Source organism: Juglans microcarpa x Juglans regia, chromosome 7D (assembly GCF_004785595.1).
Source record: "Juglans microcarpa x Juglans regia isolate MS1-56 chromosome 7D, Jm3101_v1.0, whole genome shotgun sequence".
NCBI classification, from domain to species: Eukaryota; Viridiplantae; Streptophyta; class Magnoliopsida; order Fagales; family Juglandaceae; genus Juglans; species Juglans microcarpa x Juglans regia.
In genome coordinates this window covers 26,428,238-26,434,351 of record NC_054606.1, presented here as the reverse complement: position 1 = coordinate 26,434,351, position 6,114 = coordinate 26,428,238, and positions in this window count along the sequence as shown.

The following is a 6,114-nucleotide window of genomic DNA, read 5'->3' as shown; positions in this document are numbered from 1 at the left end:
ATGAGATATGTTGCTTCAATGTTGTCACACCATAAAATCAGTCTCTGAGATATAAAAATTCCAATTTCACGCATCAGGGATTGTAGCTAGAGGGACTCAGATGTGGCATGAGCAACCGAGCGGTACTCAGCTTTAGTGCTCGAGCGAGACACAGTTGGTTGCTTCTTGGAGCTCCATGAGATTAAGTTGTCACCAAAATAAAGGCAAAAACTAAAGATGGACTTGCGATCATCCGGGCATCCCGCCCAATTGGCTTCAGAGTAGATAGATAGCTATGCAAATTTGCTTGGCCGAATAAGAAGTCCAAAGTTGATTGAAAATTTGAGATACCGAATGATTCGTTTCACCACTGTTCAGTGTTCCTCAGTGGGCTTGTGCATGAATTGACAGACCTTGTTGACTGCAAATGAGATGTCCGGGCGAGTCAGTGAAAGGTAATGTAAGGTGCCAACAACACTACTGTAGTTGGAGGGGTCTGAGTAAAAAGCACCTAAAAACAGAGAAAGCTTTTGGGAGGAGGACATTGGTGAAGACACAGGTTTAGCTTCAAGCATGTTTGTACATCGCAGAAGGTTTTATACATACTGGCTTTGTGAGAGGAAAAGTCATTCGGAAGCTATATTTGCTTTAATGCCCATAAAATAGCTTAGTCCCCCCAAGTCCTTGACTACAAACTCATGGCTAAGATTTGTAATCAGCTGTTATATAGCCAACAGACTCGACCTAGTTATTAAAATGTCTTCGACATACACCAAGAGAAACAGTGAAGTCGAACCTTGTCTGCAAATGAAGAGGGAGGTGCCTGAGCTCGAATTTACAAAATCGAGAGAGAGGAGATGCTCTTGCAGCCAATGGTATCTGGCCCTTAAGGCTTGTTTCAGTCCGTAAAGTGCCTTGTGCAGTCGGCATATGTGATTTGGGAAGTTTGGATGCACATAACCAAGAGGTTGATGCATATAGACCTCTTCAACGAAGTTCCCATGATGAAATGTGTTCTGCATGTCTATTTGATGGATTGGCCACTGGTTGGAGACAACATAGCTTAACATGAGCTGAATGGTGGTAGGCTTTACCACTAGACTGAAGGTGTCATCGAAGTCGATTCCTTGTTGTTGGTGGTATCCTTTAGCAACCAGACATGCCTTTCGTCGTTCAAGAGAGCCGTCAGACTTACGTTTTGATTTGAAGATCCACATGGAATCGACAACATTTAAACCTGGTTGGATAGAAACTAAGGACTATGTTCCATTTTTCATCAAGGCAGTGAACTCTTCATCCATGGCTACACGCCATATACTATGCTTGTATGCTTCCTTGTAGCAAGATGGCGTCTTTAGAACTGTACTTACAACAAGAAAAGTCTGTGGCAACGAATACCGAATGGTTCTGTCAATGAAGTGCTTGGGGTTTCACGATGTTGTTCCGAGATCGTGTTGTCATTCAATGAGAGCGAAGGTCAAGGGGTGTTGCGGCAGCGACAACAGCATGTTTTTCAGACAGTTGGTGGGTAACAGATTATCAGTGGAGATAGGAGACAATGATGATGTATCTATGGGAAAAATATCTGAAATAGGAGAGAGTGGCTCAGTACGTGGGGAAGAAGATGACTTTAGGAAGTGGGAACAAACGGTGTCGTTGGATTTAGTGGACTTGAGGAAGGTGACAAGTCGTTTTGTGAGGGTGACGATATGGATGAAGTTTGGGGAATGTCGTTTCGTAGGGGCGGAAGTTGAGTAAATGGGCTGGACATGGATTGAGCCGAGCTTGAATTTGTGTTTGGGCTTGCAAATGGAAATGAGTTTTCATCAAAGATTGCATGCCGAGAGACAAATATTTTTCTATTTGAAAGATCAAGGCATTTGAAGTCATGGTTTAAGTTGCTAAAGCCAATAAAAAAACATCGTTTTGACCTAAAGTCGAGCTTATGACAATTAAAAGGATGAAGATATGGAAAACATGCACACCTAAATATTTTTAAGGATGAAAAATCAGGAGTATGTTTATGAAGTTTTTCAAAATATGAAATGCCAAAAGGAGTAGTGGGTAGCCAATTAATTAGATATGTGGTCATGAGGAAAGCATCATCCCAATAGGCATGGAGAACACTGCTATGAGACAAGAGGGAAAGTCCCGTTTCAACGATATGACGGTGTTTCCATTCGACAAACTCATTTCGTTAGGATGCTTGTGGACAGGTAATCCAGTATTGGATACCAATGTTTGCAATGTGTGAAGAGACCGATACTCTATACTCCAATCAGTTTGCACTGATTTTATTTTACAATTAAATTGGCGTTGAACAAGTTTTTGAAATGAACAAAATATTTTCATGACATCCGATTTGTTGGGGATTGGAAATAGCCAAGTAAATTTACTAAAATGATCCACAAAAGACACATATTATTTATTTCCATTTGTTGACATAATAGGAGATGGATCCCAAACATCAGAAAAAATTAATTCAAGAGGATAATTGGAAATTGACTAAGAATTTGAAAAAGGAAGGCGATGGCTCTTTCCTTGCTGACATGCAAAGCAGACACCCGAGATTTTATTGGATGAAACAGGTAAATAAAACTTGAAAATTAGATGGCGGACTGTCTGATAAGACAGGTGTCCCATCCTACAATGCCACACATCGAGAGGAGCCCATTGAGATAGGCAGGACTGAGGAGAGCTTGTGGGAGATACAAATGAAGGAAATGTGTAGAGACTATCCTTAGGTTTGCATGCAGCAGCAATACTCTTCCCGTTGCCTTGTCCTTCACCAAAAAGGAAGATGAGTGAAACTCAAGATACACATTATTATCACTTGTAAATTGACTCACATAAATTAATTTTTTTTTTAATTTGTGGTACATGCAGCAACTGATTTAAATAAAAGGAATGAGTCGGTGTTGAGAGAGTAGCAAAACCAATATTTTTGATAGGCAAACCTGCCCCGTTGCCGACATGAATTAAATCACTGGTGAGGGGATTTGTGGAACCGGTATCAGGGTACCAGTTAGCATCCGGTGGTGAAGAGGGCGATGTCAAATAAGCTATCATATTAGGATGGGTGCCTTGGTAGGCATGATCAAAACGGTGATAGCATTGTATGGCCATGTGGCCATTTTTGCCACAGGCCCATAGACTTGGCACAGAGGTCTTGGATTAGAGGAAGAGTGTTGAGACTGACCACCTCTCACGCGATTGCCACAAACTCATCCTATGTAGTTGGAGTTGGAACCATAAGAAAACTGATACTGTGAGGAACACTGCTGCTGTGGATTTTTGTCACCACGAGACTGAGAGTCATTGCGAGTAGCCACGTTCACCGAGCCAACTAAGGTGTCGAGAGCAGTTTGTTGCTGCTCAAGCCTTAACTCAAAAGCAAGAAGATGATTGAACATATCTTCAAAGGAAATTTTGTCAATTTAAGTGGAAATGAACGTGACGATCGCATCATAAGAAGTATCAAGACCGTCGAGGAGGTATGCTGTGAATTCATGGTTTTAAAGAGGCTGTTCAATTGCAGCCAAGTTGTCCAAGTAGGACTTCATTTTCTGGAAATAATTAGAAATTGGCATGTTTCATTTCTTTGTGGAAGTCAGAAATTGTCGAGTCTGTATAGCTCGAGCAAAGGAGTGAGAGACGAACATTCTCTCAAAGGCAAGCCAGACTTCTCTTGAAGTAGAGAGCCTGACCATTTGTGCCAGGATGTTTTCAGACAAGGAAGACACCAATGCGGAAAGGACAATTTGATCTTGATCAAACCAAAAAATATATTTTGGATTGGGAATTTCAGATGGTGCAAATTGAGAGGTGACTACTTCAGGGTTGGGAATAGTTAGGCAATGACTGTATATAGCTCCATCAATAAAACCAAATAGACGTTGACCACGCAGGTAGGCGATGATTTGTGTTTTCCATAGGAGATAATTATCCTTTTGTGAGCTTGACAGTAATGAGGCTATGGATATTTACGGGAGAGACAAACTTGGAAGAAGGTGAAGTCATAGTGTCGGATCAGGAAAAAAAAAAAAAAGGTTACGTTTGAGCTCTTGATACCATGTAAGAACAACAATGTTGGAAAACTCTAGTGTGTTTTACAACAAGAGATAGCTATTTATATATCAGTCAATGTACCAAGTATACAATACTAGAATCTACTTACAGTCTGTCCTAAGTCATAACGTCTATGGCATAGTAGATTTATAGGAAAGTTATAAAGAAAGAAATAATTGAGGCACTACACAAGGAATAAAAATATTTTCAAAATGTTACAAACATCTGCAAATCATGATGCAGTTATCAACGTTGATGGTGATTATTTCCTTAACAAGGATGCATGATTTCCTTGATGAGATAATCCATTTTGTCTCATTTTTTCATAGTACGTGAAAATTAAAGACCCACCCTACATCAATTTTTTTGTAGAGAGCTGTTATAGGAAAGCCTCCTATATAGCACGAAATGCACAAATGTGCCAAGGTGGATAAGTACATGAAAACAAATAAAACAAAACAATTAAAAAGTAAAAAAGGCACGAAGCTTCTACACTTTTTATTTTTCTCCCTCCCCTTTGCTTTTCTCTCACTCTATATCGTTGGTTCATCTCCCGCACAGCTTCACAAAAACAAACAAATAAAACTTCTCTTCTCTTGGACTAACGTCGTGCATCCACAACATTGCAACATTTTTCTTTTCTTGGGTAAAATAGTGTAAGTGATCTGTAAACATTTTTTTTTTTTTTTATGGAAAATTTGAGATTATCCTCTTTGCATTTTATCTTCACTTGTATATGTACTTAGTGATTTTTAAGTAAATTGATAACATCCATTTTATCTTCATTTGTATGTATATACTTTAGTCATTCTACAACTTTCAAAAATTTGAAAAAATAAAAAATGTAGAGCAGCTGCCATGGCCAAGATTTGCAATTTTTTTTTTCTTAAAGAAATCATTTTTATGTACATCCTCGAATTTTTCTTTAAAATTTACACTATTGAATAAAAGTCATGCGCATATGAAGACAAAACAAGAAATGAATTGCATTATTATCAAAATAATTAAACTCCACCTCTCTATTTTTTTCAAAATAGTATTTCCTAATCTTTTTAGTCAAGTAGTTAGAGACATAGAAACAAACTCACACATGGAAACACATGTTGATATAAAACCTTAGGGATGAGTGCTATACAGATTGTTGGTTATGATCTAATTGTATGAAACAAATAACTAGAGTAGTGAGGATGAGTATTTTTAGTTGACTAGAGTATTTCTCCCGACACTGTTTTTTATTTTTATTTTATTTAATTATTAAGAAAATATTTTTTAATGATATTGTGAATTTTTTATTTTTTTTAAAAAATATTTATGATGATTAAAAAAATAAATAAATAAAAAAGTAAAGAAAAATAATGGGACTGCTAGGCAACATACCTTTGCATAGGACGTGATTACATTTGCTATTCTACGGGCAAGGGTTCCAATTTTTTCTAAGACGTGATTAGTTAAAAATTTTTCTAATGAGTTCATTGAGTTGAAGTCTGAAGACGTGATCAAGGGACTGCTGGTTGACCATAAAGACAAGTAATAGGACTGTTGATATGGGTAAAATGGTAAAATATAATACTGTTGTTTTATGCAGGGATAAAGAGAGTTTTCAGACTGGTGACATGGGATAAGGATTGGTGCTTTTCGTTCCTCTCCCATTCGTGAGTTCTGGCATTTTTCTTTTTTGTAACAGGATTTCTATACTTTATTGACATTTTTCTAAAAAATAATAAATAAATAAAAGCTTAATGTACATTTATATTTAATTCGAAGGAGCTTTGGTAGGTGACAAATTGGCAGATGCTGACGTCACCAAAGATACGTCAATTTACAGTTGTTCAAGACTTGTAGTCATGCGCTCGTCTCTATCCCTTCGCCATTTTCTGTTCCTTTTCCATTCTCACACCCTACACCCCTTGATTATTATTTCACTTCCAAGTTCCATCTTCAGTTATCTGCCGCCTTTTTTTTTTTTCAATTTTTTTAACATTTTAAAATATTTTTAAAAAATTAAAAAAAATCAATACATTAATAGTTATTTTTTTAACTATTAAATAAAAAAAATTAAAATATAAA